The sequence below is a fragment of the Globicephala melas genome, chromosome 18, assembly GCF_963455315.2.
Source record: "Globicephala melas chromosome 18, mGloMel1.2, whole genome shotgun sequence".
NCBI lineage: Eukaryota > Metazoa > Chordata > Mammalia > Artiodactyla > Delphinidae > Globicephala > Globicephala melas.
This window is the reverse complement of record NC_083331.1, coordinates 68288308-68313428: the sequence shown is the minus strand read 5'-3', so window position 1 is coordinate 68313428 and position 25121 is coordinate 68288308. Positions and strand designations below refer to the sequence as shown.

The 25121-nt window shown below is 44.8% G+C and overlaps 1 protein-coding gene across 1 annotated transcript in view; it reads right to left on the bottom strand.

The window, feature by feature from the left end:
• Window positions 1-9860: 9860 nt before the first annotated feature.
• CLYBL (citramalyl-CoA lyase) overlaps window positions 9861-25121 on the bottom strand; it is a 269132-nt gene continuing 253871 nt past the window's right edge. The window contains exons 9-12 of the transcript XR_009559759.2: window positions 24171-24230; window positions 17340-17425; window positions 12053-12196; window positions 9861-9911 (exon numbers count right to left, since the gene is read on the bottom strand). The gene's annotated coding sequence lies outside the window, so the exon portion shown is untranslated. The remainder of the gene's footprint in view (window positions 9912-12052; window positions 12197-17339; window positions 17426-24170; window positions 24231-25121) is intronic.

Below are 25121 nucleotides of genomic sequence, written 5' to 3'. Positions count from 1 at the left end.
AGAAGCAAGTGTGAAACAGTCATTTGGAGAGTGGGCAAGTGAAAAAGCCAGGGAAGTATTGGGTTGGCCAAAAGGTTCATTTGGTTTTTTTCCGTAAGATGACTCTAATAGTGCTTAGTTGTCCTTAATTTCTTTTGAAACAACTGTATTAGATTGTATTGTGACAGCTGTCATATCAGTGTGCATTTAAAAAAAGAACTTATCAAAATTGGTGAATTTTTGTGTAGCCATTTTAATATTGAAGGTGGAAGAAAAAAAGCAACATTTTCAACATATTATGCTTTATTATTTCAAGAAAGGTAAAAACGCAACTGAAATGCAAAAAAAGATTTGTGCAGTGTGCGGAGAAGGTGCTGTGACTGATTGAAGGTGTCAAAAGTGGTTTACAAAGTTTCATGCTGGAGATTTCTCGCTGGACGATGCTCCATGGTCGGGTAGACCAGTTGAAGTTGATAGCTATCAAATCGAGACATTAATTGAGAAAAATCAACGTTATACCACGCGGGAGATAGCCAACATACTCAACATATCCAAATCAAGCGTTGAAAATCATTTGCACCATCTTGGTTATGTGAATCGCTTTGATGTTTGGGTTCCACATAAATTAAGCGAAAAAAACCTTCTTGACCATATTTCCACATGTGATTCTCTACTGAAACAGAACGAAAACGTTCCGTTTTTAAAACAAATTGTAACGGGCGATGGAAAGTGGATACTGTACAACAATGTGGAATGGAAGAGATCGTGGGGCAAGCGAAACGAACCACCATCAACCACACCAAAGGCCGGTCTTCATCCAAAGAAGGTGATGTTGTGTATACGGTGGGATTGGAAGGGAGGCCTCTATTATGAACTCATTCCAGAAAACCAAACGATTAATTCCAAACAAGTACTGCTCCCAATTAGACCAACTAAAAGCAGCACTGGATGAAAAGTGTACAGAATTAGTCAACAGAAAACGCATGATCTTCCATCAGGATAACCCAAGACCGCATGTTTCTTTGATGACCAGGCAAAAACTGTTACAGCTCGGCTGGGAAGTTCTGATCCATCCACCGTACTCACCAGACATTGCACCTCTGGATTTCCATTTATTTCGGTCTTTACAAAATTCTCTTAATGGAAAAAATTTCAATTCCCTGGAAGACTGTAAAAGGCACCTGGAACAGTTCTTTGCTCAAAAAGATAAAAAGTTTTGGGAAGATGGAATTGTGAAGTTGCAGAAGGTAGTGGAACAAAATAATGAATATGTTGTTCAATAAAGTTCTTGGTGAAAATGAAAAGTGTGTCTTTTACTTTTAGTTAAAACCCAAAGAAACTTTTTGGCCAACCCAGTATATTAGGATTGATGGCCCGTGTCAGATGTCCTCTTTCTATTTGTGTACTTGAAATTGAAGTGACACCAGGCAACAACATTGAGTGTGTTTTTAACTCTTTATTGTGGTAAAATGTACATGACACAAAACTTACTGGTTTAACCATTTTCAAGTGCACAGTTCGGTGGCATTAAGTCCATTCAAATTGTTGTGCAGCCGTCACCACCATCCTTCTCCAGAACTTGTTCATTGTTCCAAATTGAAACTCTGCAACCATGAACTGGTAACTCCTGATGTCCCCTCCTCCCAGGCCCTGGGAACCACATGGGGAGTCTTTCTCCCCAGCAATGTTTGGGTGTAGACATGGAGGGGTGGACACAGGCTTGGTGAGGGAGAGGGGAGCAAGGGTGTTAGTGGTGCTTGTGAGGTAGGGGTTACAGTGGGGGACCATGTAACTCAGGCTCCAGGAGCCAGTGGGATGGAGGGGGTCATGAAGAGTGACCGATGGTGTCTTTGGAGCCCCAAAGATGGTGCTATCTTCTTTCTCTTCCTTCCTCATGATGCTGCAGATGGCAGGAGTCAAACCTCATTTCAAATTTATTAACAAATATGGTTCCCTGTTGCTCTTCTCATCCTGAAGCATGTTCTACAAGAGAGCCCAAAATGGCCACTTGAGTCACCTGGCATGATCCCCTCCCCTTACATGCCACAGGTCCCTAGGATACACACACCCAATTAGGTAAGAGAAGAGGCATATGGTATTTATTTGGGGGAAAAGGTACATTTTCTATGAATAGCATAGCTATGTGAACAGACAGGCTGACAGATGATCCCACTTTATCCGATCACACAATATGGGCATCCACACCGTGTGAAAACCCCCAAAGCTTCAGGAACTTGCAAACGTCCTCCTTGCGTTCTGCATCTCAGCCCTTGCTCTTCCCTTCAAAACTGAAGTAGAGGTGGAAAGGCCCTTTCTCAAAGCCTGTGGGCTGTCTACTCAGAAATTTCCTCTGAGCTTGCCTCTTTCGTGCTCTTCATCTTTGGGGCTGGGCTATTTTCTGCATTGTCGATGAAATCGTCTCTTCTTCATAGCACGTTGATCATCCTTCTGGTGATTGTGTTTTCTGATTTTGTCCATACATTTTTTTGGGGGGGGTATAAATTCTATTCCTGAAAGAGACACTTGCACTGTGTATAAGGCTACATCTAAAGGCTACCCCTCCCACAGTACAGACATCCTGAGGAGAAGGCAGAAAGCCACAGGGGGTGGGTTTTTCCATAACAGAAAAAGCCGAGGCAGGTCACATCTTATGTGGTGACACTGGGTTAACTGTTTGCTAGATAAGCTTAATCTCATGTAGAGTTATGTTTCCAGTAATACTACCATGTTGGACAGTGGAGCCTGTAGTACATACCAACTTACTAATCAGTTACAAGCTTTTCAATTAATATAACATAATTTTAATTAGATTTACTCAGTATCCAAATGATTATGATTGTCTTTGGCTGTGAGTTATAGGAACCTGAATAACCAGGGCTACACAGGTGAAGGGTTTATGTTTCTCCCATACAGGAAGGGCAGTGGTAGGCAGTGGAGGACTGGAAATGGAGATGGGTAAAGAGCAAAGGGCAAACAAAAAGGTCTGCAAAGTCAAAATGGTACAACTCCCATGGCAGAGAAGTTGGCAAGATAGAGCACAATTATATATGTTATTACCCTTCAACCCAACAATCCCATGTCTAGGAATCTACCCCAAATGGGATCAGGCATAAATAGAAAATGACTCATGCATAAGATTATTCACTGTGGCATTACTGATGATTAAAAAAACTGGAAAAAACCCAAACGTCCACCAACAAGTCACTGCTTGGATAATTCATAATATAGCCACACAGTCAAACACTATGCAGTAAAAAAGAAATGAGGAAGCACTACACATACAGCTATGGAGTGATCTCCAAGATTCAAGAATATGAAATTAAAAAAAAGAACAAGGGGAACAACATAGATATAGATATATTGATATATATCCTATTATGTAAAAAATAAGGAAAGAAATATACAGACATTTGCTTATATTTGCAAGGGAAACAAACAAACACATCTACATCTAAAGGGGGAGGAAGGAACAGGTATGGGAGACAAAGATGAAGGTGAGACCACTGTGAATGTACCTTATTTCATACTCTTGACTTTCAAATCATGTAAACAGGTCTTCATATCCCAAAACTAAAATAAAAAACCATTTAAGAAAAGAAGCCTCACCTGGACATTTTCTCTTTCATTTCCTTGACTAGAATTGGGTCACATGGCCAAACCCAGCCGCCAGGGCATGTGGGAAGTGAATATTTTACTAGGCAGGTGACCATCCAAACCCAATCAGGGTTTGGTAAGAGAGGAAGAAGGGGAGGGGACTAGACCTTGGGCAGCAACCCTGCAGGGTTGGCCCTAGCTACTTCATGTGCCAGAGGATATTGCCCAGACTGGAAACATCTGTGACTGTGACTGCTTCAGGTCTGAGGAGGGCCAGCACTGACTGGACCGCCACCACGTGCAGCTGTACTGGTGGCTCCACATGGACGTTCTTGCCTCATTTCTTACTTTCAAGCCAGGTAGGGTGAGAATGTTCAGGTTTTGTTATTTTACATATAGCTGTCCAGCTTTCCCAGCACCACTTATTGAAGAGACTACTACCAAGAGACTATTACGAACAACTATATACCAATACAATGGACAACTTAGAAGAAAAGAGATACCATGTTCTTGGATTGGAGAATCAATATTGTTAAAATGACCACACTACCTAAGGCAATCTATAGATTCAGTGCAATCCCTATCAAAATACCAATGGCATTTTTCCCAGAACTAGAACAAAAAATTTTTAAATTTGTGTGGAAACACAGAAGACCCTGATTAGCCAAAGCAATCTTGAGAAAGAAGAACAGAGAGAGGGGAATCACACTCCCTGACTTCAGACTATACTACAAAACTACAGTAATTGAAACAGTTTGGTACTGGCACAAAAACAGACACATAGATCAATGGAACAGGATAGAAAGCCCAGAAATAAACCCACACACTTATGGTCAATTAATCTATGACAAAGGAGGCAAGAATATACAATGGAGAAAAGGCAGTCTCTTCAGTAAGTGGTGCTGGGAAAACTGGACAGCTACATGTAAAAGAATGAAATTAGAACATTCTCTAACATAATTTACAAAAATAAACTCAAAATGGATTAAAGACCTAAACGTAAGACCAGCTACTATAAAACCCCTAGAGTAAAATATAGGCAGAACACTCTCTGACATAAATCGCAGTGATATTTTTTTGGATCCATCTCCTAAAGTAAAGGAAATAAAAGCAAAAGTAAATAAATGGGACCTAATTAAATTTAAAAGGTTTTGCACAACAAAGGAAACCACTGACAAAATGAAAAGACAACCTACTGAATGGGAGAAAATATTTGCAAATGATATGACCAATAAGAGATTAATATCCAACATATGTAAACAGCTCATACAACTCAACATTGAAAAATCAAACAACCCAATTTAAAAATGGGCAGAAGAACTGAATAGACATTTATCCAAAGAGGAAAGGTAGATGGCCAACAGGCACACGAAAAGATGCTCAACATCACTAATCATCATGGAAATGCAAATCAAAACCACAATGAGGGGGCTTCCCTGGTGGCGCAGTGGTTGAGAGTCCACCTGCCGATGCAGGGGACACGGGTTCGTATCCCGGTCCGGGAAGATCCCACATGCCGCGGAGCGGCTGGGCCCGTGAGCCATGGCCGCTGAGCCTGCGCATCCAGAGCCTGTGCTCCGCAACAGGAGAGGCCACAACAGTGAGAGGCCCGCGTACCGCAAAAAAAAAAAAAAGAAACCACAATGAGGTATCACCTCACACATGTCAGAACAGCTATCATCAAAAACAACACAAATAACGAATGTTGGTGAGGATGTGGAGAAATGGGAACCCTCGTACACTGTTGGTGGGAATGTAAATTGGTACAGACACTGTGGAAAACAGTATGGAGGTTTCTCAAAAAACTAAAAATAGGACTGTCACATGACCCAGCAACCCAGCAATTCCACTCCTGGGTATATATCAAATAAACCCCTAAAACACTAATTTGAAAAGATATATACACCGCAATATTCATAGTAGCATTATTTACAATTGCCAAGATATGGAAGCAACCTAAGTGTCCATCAACAGAAAACTGGATAAACAAAATGAGATGTATCCATACAATGGGCTATTATTCAGCCTTAAAAAGGAAGGAAATTCTGACATATGTTACAACATGGATAAACCTTGAAGACATTATGCTCGGTGAAATAAGCCAGACACAAAAGGACAAATATTGTGGATTCCACTGAAATGAAGTACCTAGGGTAGTCAAATTCATAGGGACAGGAAGTAGAAGAGAGGTTATCAGGGCTGGGGGGAGAGTGGGATGGGGAGTTAGTGTTTAATGGGCACAGAGTTTCAGTTTGGGATGATGAAAAGGTTCTGGAAATGGATGGTGGTGATGGCACAGAAGACTGTGAATGTACTTAATGCCACTGAAACAGACTCTTAAAAATGGTTAAAATGGTAAAATTTATAATGTGTATATTTTACCACAATTTAAAAAAATGTATTGTTGTGAGCAGGATAATGTCTATAACAGGATGAAAAATAATTTGTCCTCCAGGGACAATTGGCAATGCTTGAAAACATTTTTTCACCTAAAATAGAAAAAATTTAATAGACTTTATTTTTCAGAGAAGTTTTAGGCTCACAGCACAGTTGAGGGGAAAGTACTGAGGGTTCTCCTATTACCCTCTGCCCGCCCCCACTGTCAACAGCCTACACGGGACTGGCTGGCGTATTTGTTATAACTAACGAACCAACACTGGCACATCATTATCACCCCAAGTCCCCAGGGCAGGAGACTTACTTTAGGGCTCACTCTTGGTGTTGTACATTCTATGGATTTTGACAATTGTATAATGACACGTATCCACCATTATGGTATCATTCAGGATAGTTTCACTGCTCCAGAAATCCTCTGTGCTCTACCTTTTCGTCCCTCTCTCCTCCCCTAAATCTTTTCACTGACTTCTGGAGATATTTTTGGTTGTCACGACTAGGGGTGGAGGTGCTGCCGGTATCTTGTGTGTAGAGGCCAGGGATGCTGCTAAACATCCTACCAGGCATGGAACAGCCTCATGACAAAGAATTATCTGGCTCAAAATGGCAACAGTACCAAGGTTGAGAAATCCTAATACAGAAGCTAAGCAAGAATCTCTTTAATCCATGACTATGTGGGGTACACAGTAGATACTCAGTAAATACTAAATAAATAAATGAAGTGTTTGAACAACCCAGAGAGAGCTACTCCTGAGTATACATAACATCCAGAAGAACAAAGGGAAACATCACCTGTTAAATTCAGGTCCTGTGGTTGTTCAGTTTGGTGCAGGGGGCTGGCAAGGAGAGGGCATTTTGACAAGGAGAACATGCTGTTTTCTTTCACGGCCACACCTGGAGATTCCATGTGCTGTGTGTGATAGAGTTTGTGCAGATACGCTTGGTAGTCTGTCGGCATTAGGTATGAGTCCTATGACTATTGGGAAACAGCTGGGTCTGTACTGTTTTCTCTGTAAGACAGAGGAATCCTGTGTACGTATTTATCACAGAAGCAGCACTTTTCTCCTTTGTTTATGAAGCATCCAAGAGATTCAGAAATGAAGCCAAGGGGTGGCAAGTTTCTAAACACCACTTGAAAGTGCATTTTTTTGGTCCCCGGAGAGTTTTTAATACAGTATATTGAAGAACTGTCAGGGAGATAACAGAAGCGAGAGACTTTTGATATTTAGTTTGAAACAAAGCATACAGACATGAGATTCAAATCTAACCAAGGGAGGGATTTCAAAAGAGAAACTGGGCCGCATTTCCTGGTTTTCACTCTCATATATCAAGCGAAGCCTATCCTAAGTAACTGCTGGCAGCCTGGCACCTCCTGTACCAGGGGACCGGGTACTTTAAGGCCACAAGTCCTTCCTTCGGAGGCCCCGTTACCTCTGTTGCGTTTAGTGCCATCCTCAGGGGACATGAGCCTCACTTGGACATGGTCAAGGGTATTTCCTGGATTCCGAAGTTGGTCTGCGTGCTACACCCCACACTTGCCTTGACAATACGGAGTCCCTCTCAGCCTTGTCTTCTGAACGTGTGATGTAGATGTGACTGCAGGACAGGAGCAGGGCGGGTTGCTCAAGTCCATGCCAAGAAGAGGAAGATTCCATCTGAGCGCTGGGAGCTCACAGCTCAGCAAGGGAGACCTGTATGCGGATGAACTGTGTGAACCACATGAAAACATGCTGATCTTTCTACTAGAGTATTTTCAAAGTGCTCTGGGAATACTGACGGTGGGGCAACCCTGCCTGGGCATCAGAGGATGCTTCAGAGAGGAGGGGACTTCTTTTAGTCTGGGTCTTAAAGGTTGAATAAGAATGGAAACAGGGGAGAGCAGGGGAACATTCCAGGAAGAAGGAGCACAGATGAAAATCCAAGGGGTTGTAAATGGGACCGTTGTGTTTGAGGGTAAGATGGTCCATGGGATGGGGGTTGGGGAGCTAGTGGCAGATAATGAAGCAGGGTAAGCTGGAGCTTGACTGTGGAAGACGGTCATTAAAATGCAAAGCTAACGGTCAGGGATGCAAAGTTGCACAACTCCAGGGGGTGCTATTCACACTACGGCCTGAGTGAATGGTGCCCTGGAGTTGGGGCACACAGAGCGCGTGTGGCTGTACCCATCGGCTCAGCGAATTGTTGCTGAGTGATTACTTCTAGATGGTACGCTGACAGCTCTGTATATTTTATCTTATTTGATTCTCACTACACCATGAGGAAAGTGCTATTTCCATTCCCAGTTTACAGATGGGAGCCTGAGGCACACACAGGTAAGCTTGTGCGGCTATGAAGCGGTGGAATTGGGATTTTAATCCAGGCAGTTTGCTTCTAAATCCAAGGCAGAATGCTTCCCACGTTTTGTCACTTACGGCATTCACAGGAAGTGATGTTTTATGACACAAGCGGGTAAATGACAAAGCTGCTCACCATCTGAAGTGCACTCCTGTGTCCCAGGCTGCATCCTGACTGACCTGACGACGGCTGAGGACATGCCCAGGGTCGTGGCACACCAGTGACCCATTTCCGCAGTACCCCTGCGCAGCAGGTGGATCTCAGATCTAGGGAGTACACATGAGGTCACTTTTCCAGCCCGATTCTAGTTATATTATAATTAAGCTCTCAAATGGGGCACAGAAAAAAAAAAAAAAACACTTTGCTTCAGGGTTCTAGATGGTTGGCTCTTGGTTTTGTAGTTGTAGAGATCAAGGGCAAAATGGTTGTGGAAAAAGCCTGGGCTCTGGAAACAGACAAATCAGGTCTTTATTACATGACCCTGGACAAGGTATTTGCTCTCTCTGAGCCTCAGTTTCTCTTGATGAAAAGGCTATAGTAAATAGGCACTTCACTGACTTGTATTAAATGCAGTAGCTTCTGTAAAGCAGCTGGCACCAGTCTTCTGTAAATGCCAGCCCCCTTCTCTCCTTCCTCTCCTCCCTCCAACCCCGATATTTCTGACTGGGAACTACAGTGAAGCCATGCTGGAGGGCAGTGGTTTGGGGAGAGCCAGGCAGTAGCCATCTATCAGCAAAACCACTTGTCATGATTGATGGGGACTTTGCTGGTGACATCACCCTTCAGAACTCCTTTCTTGTGAAAGTACTCCTGAGTTTTGTTGGTAGAAGTTTATAGCTGTCAAAACTGTCCATGAAAACAAATGAGAAAACTGTCCCACTCTTGTTTCCACTTTTTCCACACTTGCTGTGGTCATCTTGATAATTGTTTAAATATCTGCATTTATTTTATTGTGATTAAAAAACATATAACATGAAATCTACCATCTTGATCCCTTTATTTATTTATTTATTTATTTGCGGTACGCGGGCCTCTCACTGTTGTGGCCTCTCCCATTGCGGAGCACAGGCTCCGGACGTGCAGGCTCAGCGGCCATGGCTCACGGGCCCAGCTGCTCCGCGACATGTGGGATCTTCCCGGACCGGGGCACGAACCTGTGTCCCCTGCATCGGCAGGCGGACTCTCAACCACTGCGCCACCAGGGAAGCCCTGGGTCTTTTTTTTAATTAGTATTCAGAGGAGATTGAGGATCAGTGATACTACTTGAAGACACATATATCTCACATAACAACCAAATAGTTTTTATTCCCTCATAGTTGATTTATTCCACATTCATCCAATTGTCTGAAAGTATCCTAGGTTTTACAAGTTCCCTAAAAGGCCTGTTTACTGAGTTTGAGTTATAGATCAGGCAAAGTGTGAGTAAAGGTTGAGCTAGTAGAAAACCACAAGCACGTGGACTGTTTTCTGCCTTTGAGAAAAACAATCCCCCCTCACCCCCCAGCACAGTGTGGAACTTACCTGTGAAATCCTTGCGGAATGAAAACAACATGGTACCTCTTGTTGGATTTAGTCCCTTGCCCTAAGAAGGGGCTCATGCGATGCCTGTGCTAATCAATAAAAGATAGAAGACTCTGGGTGAGCAGAAAGGAAGTACTGAGGACCGACAGTCAAGGGGTGTTTTTCAGATTCTGCAAAATCAGATTTGTAAAGTCATTATTGTCTATCTGGTTCCGGCCAGTTCACAGAATATCAACAATGAAAGGCCCCTTTTCCCAAGTAAATTGCACCAGGAAGTAGAAATCAGCCCACAACAAATGAGTTCTCTGGAAGAGGCCTGGTACATCTGGTTGGGGCACGTCTGCCTTATTTGGGTGTGATCAGGCAGCAGGCTAACACTTTTATTTTCTTGTGTGTGCGTTTGTGCACACGTGCACCTATTTCTCATCCCACGTCTTGTTTCCTCCATGGATGGGGGTTCGGAGATGCTCAGCTGGCAGTAACGATGCTCCCTTCCTTTGGGACATGTTTCTGAGCTGGTGTGTCGCTGGGCCCTTGCCCGAAGATAAGAATCTACTTTCCTTGGCCATTCAGGCCTCTGTTTCTTGGACCAGAAGCAGTATTTGTCTTTCTGCTGGTGGGCATTTATTCATGTTAACCGGTGGGATTTTTCTGGATCCCACACCCTGACAGTAGACTTTGGCTTCGCTCCCAAAGCAAGCCTCCACCTCCCTCCTCTGCCAGCTGCCTCAGTTGCCTGGTCTCTGCTCCCACTACTCAGCAAGCTGTACCCCACACCTCCTTCCTACACCCCCTTCCTCTTCACCTGGAGTCTAATCTCTATAACTTGTGTTTCCTCATTTTGGTTCCCCTGTTCATGGCAGAAATTCAGGATCTGGGCAGACACTTGAAAGTGTTTCAGTGACCACAAGTCATGCAGCCTTCCTCTGCTTGGTACTTTCTGTGCTTACCCAAGGGACAATTAATAATAAATCAATGAAATGTATTTCAATAATTCTCTTGCCTTAAATCCTCAAAGACGGCTCTCAGGGAGGTATAAGGAAGCGGCAGCCTTCAGAATTTCTTCTGTCCTGCATCTTCAAACAGTTGGCGTTGATTAGTGGCTGTAAACAGTCAAGGGGGTTAGAACTATGGAAGGGGGAAGGCTAAAATGAAACCTGGAGCCGCTAGGTTCAGTTCACTAGATTCTGTGCTGGTTCGGCGCAAGACTCGAGTGCTCCCCAGGTACACAGCTGCCAGAGCAAATAAGGAGTGTCAGTGGTGGAGAAGGAGGAGGAGACAAGGAGGCCCACAAGGGAGCAAGCACTGGGTGTCTGCTGGGTCACGACGGGAGAGAGAGGACCATTGAACCACATCAGTTTTCATCCTTTTGTCATTAAGAAAATATATGAGCTTCAACTAAAATATGGCAGGGAAAGCAAGATGCCTCTTCAGTGATGAACTTTGAAGGAGGAACCAAAGCAACTCTGATGCCCCGACCACAGGCCCGAGGCAGGACCAGGAAAGGATGAGCAGAGTCAGCTAGAGCTGGCGGTTAGGGAGCTGGGGGAAGCTGTGGACACAGCCCGCCCTGGCGTGGCCGCAGGAGGAGGTCATGGGAGAAGGCCCTCCTGGAAGCAAGCGGAATCCTTCCAGAGCTTTCCACTTTCATCCTTTTGCATAATCAGATTTATGTTTCTCTTCCTGTCATATTCTCTCCAGCCTATTTCTAGATGTTAATCATGGGTAATTCCCGTTTTCATTGCATCAGAGTTGGTTATAAAGTGCCCTGTCCGTGACCTCCCTGGCCGGCTTCCTGGGGTAGACAGCTGGGGTGAACAAGACATACTCCCCTGTTCTGCTGGCTCGAGATGGGGGCTCTGGTGGGTTCTGACTGGTGGACTTACGATGTCCAAAAGGAATATCATCAGTAGGCGCACTCCACGAGTGGAGATTATGGTAACTGCTGTTGCAGGGGAGTAAAATCCTGTGCACTTGATGTAGCATGGAGGGAGCCTGGAGTACTCTATTTGTATGGTGCCTGTTAATAACATCCAGTCCAGTAGGTTCCGTGGGCTGAGACATCCCCAAAGCCATGGGTGAAGATCCATGCATATCGCTGCCCTATAGTTTATGGCAGTGACGTGGGGACATGTTCTTAACAATGATCCACATTAGGCAGGAGAGCGTTTGCTGAGGTCTGATTCAGAACACCAAGCCTGGTGGCGCCCTAGATGGTTCTCCAACTCACCTCATGATCCAGGTTCTGCAGAAGGTGGCGGTGTGGGGTCCTGATGAGGAAGTGTGTGTTGAAGCAGTAAGCGTCGAGCTTCCTTTGGATTCCATGCTGCTTCAGGAGCTACATCAGTTAGCGCAGGTGAATCCTGTTACCTGTCTGCATGTGTGGACAAACACAAAGTTCATTGTCCTCTCATTGAAATGTACTATTATGATTACTACCTACGGTTAATTAAGTGCTTATTGTACATCAGGCTTTATACACACACATACCGTACTGAATGCTTTATCCGATGGTCTCACTCATTCCTGAAAGAGCTCCATTAGCTAGGAATGCCATTATCATACCCCATTTTACAAGCGAGGAAACAGAGCCTTAGCGGTTTCACGGCTCATCATGAGATAAGTGGCAGAACCAGGATTTGAACCCCAGTTCTGTCTGATTCCAAAGCCCACATTCCAAACTACAAAGCGAGACTGCCTCTCACTTTAAGTCTTTGGGTTTGAGTGATTTATTTTCTTCATGTCCAGCGTGGTCTCCAATAACCATCCCTTTAGACCTCTCATTCCTGTTGCCGAAACACTGGCCGGGCTCCTCTTCTGCTCAGAATTAATGATGGTAGGTGGCTGGGGTGACATCCGGGTGGCCTCCCATGGTGAGTCCCCCCATCCAAGCCAAATGGCAAGATCAAGCCCTTTGGGGGTGTCATTTCCTCACCCCTCTAAAAGTAATTCAGTTGTTTCTGCTTGTCAAACGCTTCTGTTTCCTCACTAAGCCCATGTTAGTCATTGGGATATGTCAGTATGAATGGATTTACTGTGCTCCAACAGCTGCCGAGGCCCAGGCACATGCCCCACACATGGCAGCCACAGGAGCGGGCGGGGGGCCAGCCGACAACCAGGATCCCCGAAACTGCATGCAGGCCCTGAGGCTGGAGACAGGATGCTGGGGAGAAGCTGTCCTTCTGATGTTCGGATATCTGCCCCAACCCTGGCAAAATGATGAGGATACTCTGTGTGCGGCGAGGAGACAGCCCTATAAAACATGTCATCTCCGAGGTGTGGCTCTTCCCCCGCTCGGAACGGAGCCCATCTGTCCAACAGTGTCTGAAATAACACCGCCGGCCAGCAAAGGAGTGTCCATTGTCACATGCGCATTTGGACGGCAGGTAGTCCACATGGGCCCCTGTAATTCAAGTCACAACAGCCTCTTCCATGACAGGGAGGCGGGGAGTGAAAGTGGTAGTTGTGATTCCGACAACCAGGAGGATTGTTTTTCTAAGAATTTCTGCCAGTGGCCATTGAGGATTCTTTGTGTGCGGCACCTACGGGATACCTCAAAATTTAGGCAGCTATCAGATTCCAAATTAAACACCTAGTGCCCCTGGCATGCTGGAGAGGCAGCCTGGTCCTGCGGATCTGTGTGTGGGAAAGGCCAGAAGTTGATTGTGCTGGATGCTTTTATATGGAAATCCTCCTAACAGGCTTTCGCAGGATCACAAATTAGATGCTAGGGTTTGAAGCTAGCAGGCCAATGGAGCTGTTGTTTAAAAACAGAAATAGTCTGCTTTGAACCTCAGGTTTCAGAATTTTCTAGAATGGGCTATTGTGATCCAGTCACGTGGGGATTTTCTTACCGTTTTAACACACATTGGGGCCTGGAGCTGACATCTGGCCTTTTGTCACTTCTTTTTCAGAGGTGAGCAGCGGTCAGATTATAGCAAACATTTTCTCCTTTCCCCTAAATATTAACTTTAACATCTGTGAGGGAGAGAATCGAGATGGTGTCATCCAGGATTGAGGTTCAGGAAAGAATTCTCATGGACACGGGCTGTGAATCACTACAGTTTCATATCCTGAACCTGCATCTCTCCTGCTTTGGGACCTTGGACAAATTACTTAGCAACCTCAAGCCTCAGCTTTTTCTTCTATAAAATGGGGATAAGCGTTAACAAGAAGAACTAACTTGTTAGATTGTTGTGTGAATTAAAATGACATGATTGGGCTTCCCTGGTGGCGCAGTGGTTAAGAATCCGCCTGCCGATGCAGGGGACAGGGGTTCGAGCCCTGGTCCGGGAAGATCCCACACACCACAGAGCAACTAAGCCCGTGTACCACAACTACTGAGCCTGCACTCTAGAGCCCACGAGCCACAACTACTGAAGCCCGCGCACCTAGAGCCCATGCTCCGCAACAAGAGAAGCCACCGCAATAAGAAGCCCGCGCACCGCACTGAAGAGTAGCCCTGGCTTGCTGCAACTAGAGAAAGCCCACGCGCAGCAACGAAGACCCCCCCAAAAAATAAATAAATAGATAAATAAATAAATAAATAAGTAAAATGACATGATTGGGAATTCCCTGGTGGTCCAGTGGATAGGTCCCGGCGCTTTCACTGCCTTGAGCCTGGGTTCGATCCCTGGTGGGGGAACGAAGATCCTGCAAGCCGCATGCCAAAAAAAGGACATGATTTATAAAACGTTTAGCATAGTACCTGACACGTAATCAGCACTTACTATATTACTAGGGTGTTGTCTAAAGATGAAGATGGAAATTGAGTTTTGATGTTTCTTTTTGTTCCCTTATCCCTCTTGGGGGAGTGTAAGGTTTACTCTTGGGTTTTGGTGGGGGCCAGTATTTGAGCACCATAGAAAGGCAGAAGGCCAAGCCACCGGAGGTCAGTTCGTAGAAGCACAGGCGCAGACACTGGGGGGATGAGGCAGCAGCCCCAGTCTCGGAATCTCCCGTTCACCTTCTTTCTGTCCTGTCCTGAATGCACCCCTCATACCTGTCTGTACTTCCCAGCTTCCCTCCACTTTGAGTCTTAGTACCTGCGTTTCTCACCACCTGAAGCTTTACTAGAAAATCTAAAAGGCTTGATTCATCCTTGTTCTAGATGGCAAGTAGCTTCAGTCTAAACGTGCCAAGTGGGATTTAGAAAATACAACGAGGATTTTGGAGAATGTAAGTATTTGTCCTCTCCACATTTATGAGCATATTCTCTGTCATGTGGCTGTGGCAGTTGATGGGGACACAGGTGATGGAGGCACTCACTGCCCCCACTCTCTAGGAGTCTGTTGTGTGGCGTAGAAGCCAATGGATATGGACAGTTTAAATGTGCCAGTGCTACAATGCAGATCGTCCACGGTCGGGGTGGGGGCAGGCAGGGGCAGTTGGGGGGTGGCTCAGGGAAGGCTTCAAAGCGGAGGTGACACCCAGCTCACTCAACTTGGCTACAGCACAAAATAACTGGGGTTTGAAAGGCGTCAAAGTCCAGAACCCACCGTGCTATTCTATATATGGAATTGTTTCTCTACTTAATTTTCCTATTGTGCGTTTATGTTTTAAGAGAGAAATATATCAGAAAATGAAAGGCCACCAGCTGGGGTCCCTTCGTTATGCTGGATCTTAGGTGAGAGCCGTTGGGTTACATGTTTCCCTACAGCTTCTCCTTCCCGGGACTGTTGGGGGATTTGCAAATTGATGCTCTTGAAGCTTTAAAAGGCTTGCATTGAAAAACCATATTAAGTTAGTATCAAGTAGAAAGCACTTATTTACTTAGAGGTGGTCGAACAACAGAAGTATATGTGAAAGCAGCTTCAGCTCTTAGATTGATCAAAAATAAAATGAAAAGATGTTAAAATGTTATACTTTAAACTCATGAGTAAACAAAAAATACTGTATGTTTTACCCCCAAGTGTATTCATCTCTCCCTTCGAAAGTTAGTGCACACTTAAGGTTAGTGAATAATAACTAGTAAATCTACTGTTATAATGGCTGCAGATGGGAGCAGAGCATTTCATTTTCTTAAACTCAGCAAATATGTTAAAAACAAGATTAAATTTTTTTGCATTTTGTACAGCTACACGTTATTTTATTCTTGAAAAAGCGATATTTTCTATATCTTTTATTTCAGGATCCATCACAGAGTTTTTTGTAACTCCTGATATTGTCTAAAAAAATAGGTTTTTGAATGACTGCTGGTGATTTTCAGGTATTTATTCAAGTATTTCCCTCTGTTTCTAAAATAACATACATAGAAAAGCGATACAACTACTTTCTTAAAGGATTTACCAGGGATTATAGCCTTCAGGTAAAGGGATCCTGAATTCAGTCTGGTTGTCAGTTTGATTAAGAAGGAAGTAGCTCATCTTGGTATAAACATTCTTGAACAACGCTCTGTGACAGTCTGGCCAGGAGCACCGGGTGGGAGAAGCCTTCTAACTATAGTTGGAAATATTCTAAGAATAATTAATTTATTTTAGAATTAGACGTGGTAGGTTTTAAGAAAAGACTTCTTTGTGGGCTTGAGACTTTCCTTGGGTAGCAAAGTGAAATCTGCACACCTGGGGCTCTGTGATGGTGACAGTGTGTGGACTCTTCCCATCCCTCCCTGAACCCTCCATCTCACATTCCTTACTTTATCCTACGTAACCTCCCCGTCAGTAACATTTACACTTACATATTTAAGAAACATGCACTTACAGTTCCTTATGGATTAGCAGCAATTTCTTTACTCTCAGAAGTAAGGTATTTTTGAAATTATGTATTGACAAGAAAGTTATAGGTGAGGGATGTGTCTAGCTAGATCAGGTAGTTCAGGTAAGAAGGGAGGAAGAAAGTTTTGAAGATGTTAGAAACCGTTGTTGACATTTTGGGCTGTCAACTTGGCTAACTGGTAAAAAGAAGGTGATAGTTTCATTCTCTAGTAGGAATGTGAGGTGGGCTGGAAGAATATTTAAGAATTAGGTGATCAAAATGTTGAAATTGTCAGGTGAAGTACAGCAGACAGTTGCAAGACTTTGTTGAAGTCATTCATATGAAAGTCAGAATCCTAAACTAATTCTAAGTGAATGGCATACTTCTTAGTTTACCGAAATTATGAAATTAGTGATAGTAAAACAATGTGATCTGAGCGTTAGGTAATGAGACTGGACTGACCGTGGATGGCTAGTCCGGTCTGGAACATGAGGACTTTTGTGTGTTTTGGACTAGGCAGGGGAAGGCTTGGACAGTCACGCTAGTTTGGGATGCTCTGTGTCAGCCAGGAGTCATGGGAATTTGCCTGCCCTGTTGGTTACGTTTGAGTTTGAATTTGGCTATATATGGGTTCTGTGTAAGATTTTAATGTCTTTCTTGGTTGGAAAGAATCTTTGCATGAGAGCGCTTTTGAGGAATACTGGTAATGAAGCTGGGAGCCATTTAGGGAACTGGTATACGAGCTACTACAGGAAAGGGTCAGATGCGTGGGATTAGCAAAAGGAATAGCCCAGGAAATGGGGAAATGAGCTGGTCTCACTTACCACCACGTGGCCGGCAAAGCAAATTCCAAGCTGTGTGTGCCAGGGAGCATTCTCAGGAAGAGGAGACGACCACACCACTTTCTTTCCTGGTAAAAGATATGAAGTGCAGATTATACCACAGGTGGCCAAATCAGTGCCAAGCTTCCCTCTGGAAAATTAAGGCCATGGAGATGAAGCAAGAGATGCACAGTACAAAGATGGTGGATGGGATAAAAGTGAAAATTTACTGTAGTGCATCCAACATTTTATCCACTGTGGCACACAGAGAAAATAATATTTTTATAGTGCCTGGGCAGCTTGGAAGCTCCAGCCATGCCTGGCCCTGTCCGGTCGCTCAAGGGCTGAGGCAATCAGAGGCTCAGGCACACACCTGGAACAAATTCGTGCACATTGACTGGGGAAATTCTGGTCTGGTGAACATCATGATTGCATCGTTGCAAGATGGAGGTCATGGAGCCCTTTGAGAATCTGATGACATTTATGGGCCCTCACCCCTCACCTGAAGGACCATTATGTACATACACATAGAATTTTACTCACAGTTTCAAGGGATTCATGGAAGTGCTCAAGTCTACTTCTGGACCTCAGGATAAGAACCCTTGCTTTAGGTAATTAATCAAAGAAAGGATGTTGATGAAGAAATGGAGGCAAAGTTATATGGATAAATTCAGCAACTCGGATAAAAAAATCCATCTAAAGAAGGATAGAATCACAGACTCTATCTAAAGGGGTTCTCAAAGATCCTTTCTATAAAGCTCTGGCTTTGGAAATGGTTCAAAGGCTGGGGACACCAAGCAGAAAATACACAGGCCAGGTAATTAGATCCAAACAATTGAGCAAATTGCAATGGTTGAGCAGATTGCTTAGTTCCATGTTGTCTACTTTTTAAAGGTATTAGTGCTAACTTGGTCAGGGTAATTATTTGGTAAATGGTCAGTTCAGTGGCACAAGTTTAACTTCTGAATCCTTCCTTCCAAACCATTTTCAAAAGGAACCTGCTCTAACTCCCTCAGTATGCATGGTGGAATGGGCAGGCCCTGGTGAAGCAGGCTCTTGCAAGTTTAGCAGGCGCTACTTGGGCACTTATTGCCCCGAGAGCTCTGCTGCTTGGTTCGTAATCAATTCTTCTGATTGACTCAGCTTCACTTGCCCAACTAAGCTCCAAGCACCCTCAAAGCGCCTAGAGTCCTATGATGACAGGTACTCAAAACAAGCCATTCAGGGCTAAATGCCTTACCAATTATTTCAGAAACAAAATAAAAACCAGATCTCAAAAGACTAAGCAGTGAGGGAGGGATGGAGTGTCAGCGTTACCTTGAATAATGTAGGACTTCTGTTAGTTTAATCTCAGGTCTCACATCACATGAAAAGTTGTCTCTTTGCAAAATATAGCCTGGAGGGAAATTTTGCCAGTGTCATGCTCTGGTGAGTTAATATGCATTGCAACCGTTTTATAACAGATTATTTACCAACGGGAACAGAATGCCTTGGCACGAGATGCCTTTAAGAGAGCAGTTCTATCGCGCTAGCTAATTCCATATTTCAAAATCATTTTCCACACACCTCCTAGTTCTTGTAGGTTCTCTCAAACTCTTCCCTCTACTGGTGAAATGAAAGAACTGACTAGTAGGTGAGATTATGTTGCCCTCTGGTGTCTGCCAACCTAAAAGAAAGGGCTAGAACTCAAGAAGGGGACAAGAAGTAGAAGTAAGATAGAAACAAGACACTCCATACCATGAGAAAGATGGAGGGATGGGTAGGTAAGGGAAGGGAGAGAGAAGAAGGGAGATGAGCCTGACATGGATCCTCTTCTTGCTGGTGAATGACAGGTTTTCAACTCACCATTCTGGCTGAGGAAGAGAGTGATTGCCAGGGCTATTGGCCTGATCAACCTGGAGCCTTTCTAATCTGTGATGGAAGAGTAGGTTCATGGAGGGAGGGGGCTTGGCTTTTCCCTTTGGAGAACCAATGGGGAAGAAAACTGGGTGATGGCTAGCCATCAGAATTGCAGATGCCTATCTGAGGACCCATCTGTTGAGATGGAGACTGAGATTTCCATCCCTTTTAGGAATCTCCACCAATACCCCTAAAGGGGGGCAGGGCCTCACTGTCTAGCCCTCCAGTATATGCCTGGGCACGAGGGCCTTGGTTTCGGCGGTGGGATGGTGGCAGTACCACTGGTCCTTGGGGTTCCTCCTTACCCCTGCTGTGCCCTCTTGCCCCATTGTCAGGGCTTGCCCACTCGATAGCTGTGCTTGCCAGGGCACATGAGCAGGGTCTGGTTGGCTCTATTAAATCTTGAATCATTTTTGGATGCATCTGTCCTGTTCTTGCCTTTTTAAAAATTTATTATTATTATATATTTTTTGCGGTACGCGGGCCTCTCACTGTTGTGGTCTCTCCCGTTGCGGAGCACAGGCTCCGGACGCGCAGGCTCAGCGGCCATGGCTCATGGGCCCAGCCGCTCCGCGGCATGTGGGATCTTCCCGGACCGGGACATGAACCCCCGTCCCCTGCATTGGCAGGCACACTCTCAACCACTGCGCCACCAGGGAAGCCCTGTTCTTGACTTTTGATGCTCTATACAGGGACAGGCATTATGTCTTCTTGCTCAAACTGGAAAGTCGGTAGAATATTGTTGATGACTTTTGCTTATAGAAACAACTGATGACTATTCAAAGAAATCAATGGAAGCCTGGAACAAAAATGTAGGCAAAGTTTGGGCAGAGGTATGGGGAGGTCAAGCATTCCATCTTTGCTCAAGACTAGAGGAGATAATGGAGCCGTGGAAAGGGATCCTTTGGGGAGCAGAGCCCTATAGGGAACAAGGAAAGGACTAGGGATTCTTGGTTACTTGCAAAGAGGCAGGAAGTAAGGCAAAAGAAGGAAGTGAAGTTGGGAGAAGGGGGCACCATCACATGTAAGTTCTTTTTGTAGACTTCCTTCCTTCCTTCCTTGCTCCCTTCCTTCCTTCCTCCCTCCCTCCCTTCCTTCCTTCATTTTTTAGAATTTCTTGGCTGCACCGCACGGCATGCAGGATCTTAGTTCCCCGACCAGGGATCAAACCCAAGCCCGCTGCAGTGGAAGCGCAAGTCTTAATCACTGGACCACCAGGGAAGTCTCTCTCTTGGGATCTTTAAATCCTTGTTTAAAAGACAGTAAAGCTGGGACTTCTAATGTATTCCTCAGGCTGACAGAACTCTTGAGTGAGAGAGGCATAATAGTTTGGCTCTTAGCACCCCATTAATTCAAGACATTATTGAATGAGTGGATGAAATATTATAACTCACTTTATTATTGGTTTTCAAACAGAGGGCATATATGGATGGTTAGTTAAGAAGAGAAGAAGGGAAACAGATTATATTTTTTTCCCACTCTATGACCATGTAAGAAATTCAGGTTGGTGCTAATTAGAGTCATGGAAACTATGAAAGACTAGAAAACACAAGGGAGGTTTAGAGGGAAAAAAGAAAGCCAATGGAATAATTTTCAAAAATAGCTAATTCATAGATTTGCAAATTATTTTAATTTATTAAATCATTATGCAACTGAAACAGAAGTAGGCATAATAATAGTAGTTTCCCCAAGCTCTTATCTATAGAAAGGTAATGCGTGGTGGCAGGGGATTGGGTCAGGAACCCTACTGGGCACTTCCTGCTTCTACCCCCAGCTATTTTCCCCACAGGTGGGACAGCTTAGATGAATGCATATGAATACCTAGGGTTGGCTTTTAGGGCAAAGAAGCTGCAAAAGGACACTCTGAGCCCTACGTGGGGTGTGTGTGAGATCCCACCCGTTTTACCTCAGTGCCTTCCAGGTGAGCTGTGCCTTTGAACTTGGGCTCTTAGAGCTCCCATTCACCTCAACCCACTTCCCTTGCATTTGCTTCCTCAGAGAAGGTGGCTTAGTTTATGCTACTCTAGCACTGGTTGTACCAGTAACCTGCATGCTCTTTTCTAGAAAAAGATTTGGTGAGACTCATCGTATTCAGACTAGGTCATTCCTTAAGAAATCAGTTTGTTTTGGCTTTATTTTGTCAAAATACGAGCTACACCGAATTGGATCAATCGTTTTGCTAAATCCTCCCGCACCCCACCCTTTCCTCCTTTTTAAGTCAAAGCTGTTTTGGATTACCCAAGCAACAGAATGATTTACAAAATGAAAGAGAGGGACAATCTATTCTAACAGATGGAAGGCAGTAAAAAATATTTATGTGTGCCTGGCCGATGCGGACTTCTGGAGAGAGTTCACTTATGAACTGAAAGCTAGGGAAGCGAAAGATGAAAATCAGCCCTCGGGGTTCTGATTTCGAGCGCACACCTTCTTAGGAAAAAACCACCTTCATTTTTTGGTTCCAGATTCTGTATTTGTCAAACAAAATTATTAGCCTGGACGTCTCTGTTGGTGATGCTGTGTAGAGCTGTAGTTGATCTCTATGAGGGATTCTCAGAACTGGGGCTTGGAGGTGGCAGTGGAGAGAGAGGGGCTGGGGGCTGGGGGGGTGGGATGGGTAAATCCTTAAAAGGCAGTAATCCTGTCAGTTTCCAGGGCCAGGGGTTGGGGGAGGGTGGTGTCTTAAATTTGAACTCTTCCTAGGCCCCATCTTTTCCTCTATATTCTTTCCTCACTCAAATAATAATGCGCTTGTGAAGAAAAATATTTTTTAAATTAGAAAACAGCAGACAGTTATATATGCCCGTCTCATCCTCCTGCTGGCGCCTTCCACCTCCCAGGGCTGGGCTGGGTGTGCAGGAGATTTAGGGCTGTCAGGGTCGGACTTGTAAACCCGCTTGCACCCTGGCTGATGAATCAGTGGTGAAGCCTGGCTCTGTAATATCTGTATGGAAAATGCAATGTTTTCACAATAAAGCTCTCTAGATTTTTAAACTGTAAGAGTGAAGCCAGTTTACAACCAACAGGTTTCCCCTGTTGCCATTACCGCAAATAGTATCTTATTTCGGCAAAATGGTGGCAGCCAGCAGGAGGTCCGACAATGAAGATTTTAATCAGAAAATTTAATTTTATATACAATTCAGTTTGTGCATGGTGAGAAATGTTTCTCACGGCATGAACTTTCAGGACTCGGCTCTGAGCAAAAGGAGTTTCAATTTATGTAACGCCTTTCTCAGCACACAATACCCCGAAGCACTTCCTGGTAATATAAGGCTCGCGCTGCTGCTGCAGACTCTCTCTTAAAATTACCCAGGATATTTATTTGGAGCAATTAAAAGAAGCGGCTGCATTCCACACAAATCCATGTTTACTGTAGATATTAAATTAGCCAAGATTTCAGTGCCGAGTGGCTGCATTGGGCTCTCTGCCTGGATGTGCTCCCTTGTAAGGCACCTTTCCACCTGGGCTCACTCTGTTTGCCAGTTGACTTGTAAACTCTCGAAGGAGAAGCCTGAATTGAAAATGTTGACAGAGCCTTTAAGAGAAGGGCCCTGGAGGAGTTGCCTCTCAGGCTGGGCCCAGGAAGAGCGGTGGGTACAGGGAGGAGAGGAGGGTCACAGGCTGTCCCGTGAATGACCAAGAGACGCCAGCCCTGGACTCACTTGCTGGACTTGAACATGGGTTGGGTCCAAAGGGTGCAAGCTGCTTTTTCGGGGTCGGGGGTGGGATGGGAGCAGGACCTGTTCCTCTGGGTGATGGCGAGGGATATCACACACATACTCGGTAAGACAAGGCAGAGGGAGACAGCCAAGGCTTCTCAGGGAACAACCCTCTCAGTTGAAGAGGAGACAGGAACTCATAAGTGAGTCGTCCATACCGAGGTCCAGCTGGGAGGAGGTAATGAGAGCGGCTCCAGAAATAGGGGGTCTTAGCCCTGAGTTAGGAGGTGGAGAAGGCAGACAGGAGGGACTGTCCCTGTGGTCTCACCCTGGGCTGTGTGCAAGGCCCCCTCTCGGCTTATGGGAGTAATATAAACCCTCCAGTGCCCCCTCCCATCGTTTCCTAAGAAGGTCTGTGACAGAGTCCCTGTGCACACCTCAGGCACCCCTCACTCCCCATTCCTCACCCCTCCTACCCCGCTGGCCTTCACCTATTCCCGGCTGTCTGAGCCCATATGACCTTGAGTTCATTGGCAGTTGTGTTGAGTGGGGGCCCCGGTGCGTTATTCAGGAGCACCCCAACCCTGTTTCATGTTATGCAGGACCCTGGGGGTGAAGTCACAAAGGTGCTGTGCCTGGCTGGTGGGAAGACGGCACCTACCCTTCACCGAGAGCCCACTCCAGCTGGGGCCGCTCACATACACGATCACATTCAATCCTCACGAGAATCTTGAGGGAGGTTCTATATACCAAGAAGGAATCGGTGGCTCAGAGAGGGATTAAGTTACTTGCTTAGCTGAGGTCACAGAGTTAGCCAGTGGTCACGGACCCACAAAGGAGGGCAGAGTAGAACCAGCTCGACTGGTGATCTCTCAGGAGTGAGGGCTGGCAGGCCACGGTGGGAGCTGGCCTTCAGCCCTGGGAGAAGGGCTGTCACAACCGTGCCTCTGGCAGCAGGGTGACAGGAAAGCTGCCCAGTGTGTCCAGTGAGAAAAATGACCCTGAAGCTGACCCTAAGGTAAGGTTTAGGCCAGAGACATGGAGACACAGAGACTGGCACTGCCTGGGGCCCTGTTTGGAAACAATTCTGAGCCTGATTCTAGACTCAGTTGGAAAGGATTCTGAGGTTGATTAGCCATGTCTGCCCTGGACCAGGGATAAGGGAGTAGTGGTTATTTAGAATGAATTTGCAGTCCTCATCTAGGTGTCTCTTGGCTTTGAGAATTTTTTTCTTTTGGCTAAATGGTTATTATTTTCCACAAACAGACAGGAATCTTACCTTTCCTTCCCTGATTAACCCGAGTCCACAGTTTTGGAGTTGTTTGGTCACAAGTCCTTTCTGGGGAGAATCATCAGGCATGCACAAAGAGAAAGCCAAACAGAGTTCTTAATGAGAGTTTAAAATTCAGAGAACATAGGAAAGATTTATTTGTATTTGGTATTTAGTACAAGCTTGGCACTATCCTGAGTTTTACAGATATTAACTCATTTACTCCTCACAACAACCCTATACGATAGGTCCCAGTATTAACCTCATTTTACAAATGGGACAGTTAAAGGCCAGAGAGGCTAAGCAACCTGTCCAAAGTCACACAGCTTTGTGAACTCAAGCAGTCTGATGCCAGAGTCCACATGATTAAATCATACCGTGCTGCCTCTCTATCAAGTTCCTATTTCTGTTTTGCTTTCCTGGTGGTATTGTGCCTTGTGCTTCATGTTTGTTTTCCAGATTAGACTGTGAACTTTGAAGGAAGGGATTACATTTTACTGTGTATAAGTACCTGACACATAGGAGGAGCTGAAACATGACTACACTGAAACATGACTATATGAAACATTAGTGGTATGATTTTAGGAATCAATCACGTTGTATTTGAGTCATTTTCTATTTGTGTGTCTGGCTCCACTACTAGAGTGAGCTTCTAGGAGTGGGACTCTGAGGTATTTATTTCTATATCCCCACTATCTAACACAATAGAGAAGAGACCCTGTCTCATTTGTTCATCAATTCATTAACTGATTCATTCAACAAAAATTTATTAAGAACAAGTACCATGCTCAGTGCTAGGAATGAAGAAAGTAGATAAAATTTCTGTCTCTGTGGTTTGATTCCAACCTCACAAGGATAGAGAAAAATGATGCTGACATTCTTTAAATTGGACACATTTGTCTATTTTTGCCAAAAATAATACTAGATTATTTGTCATCGTAACTTATCAATTCCCTCCTT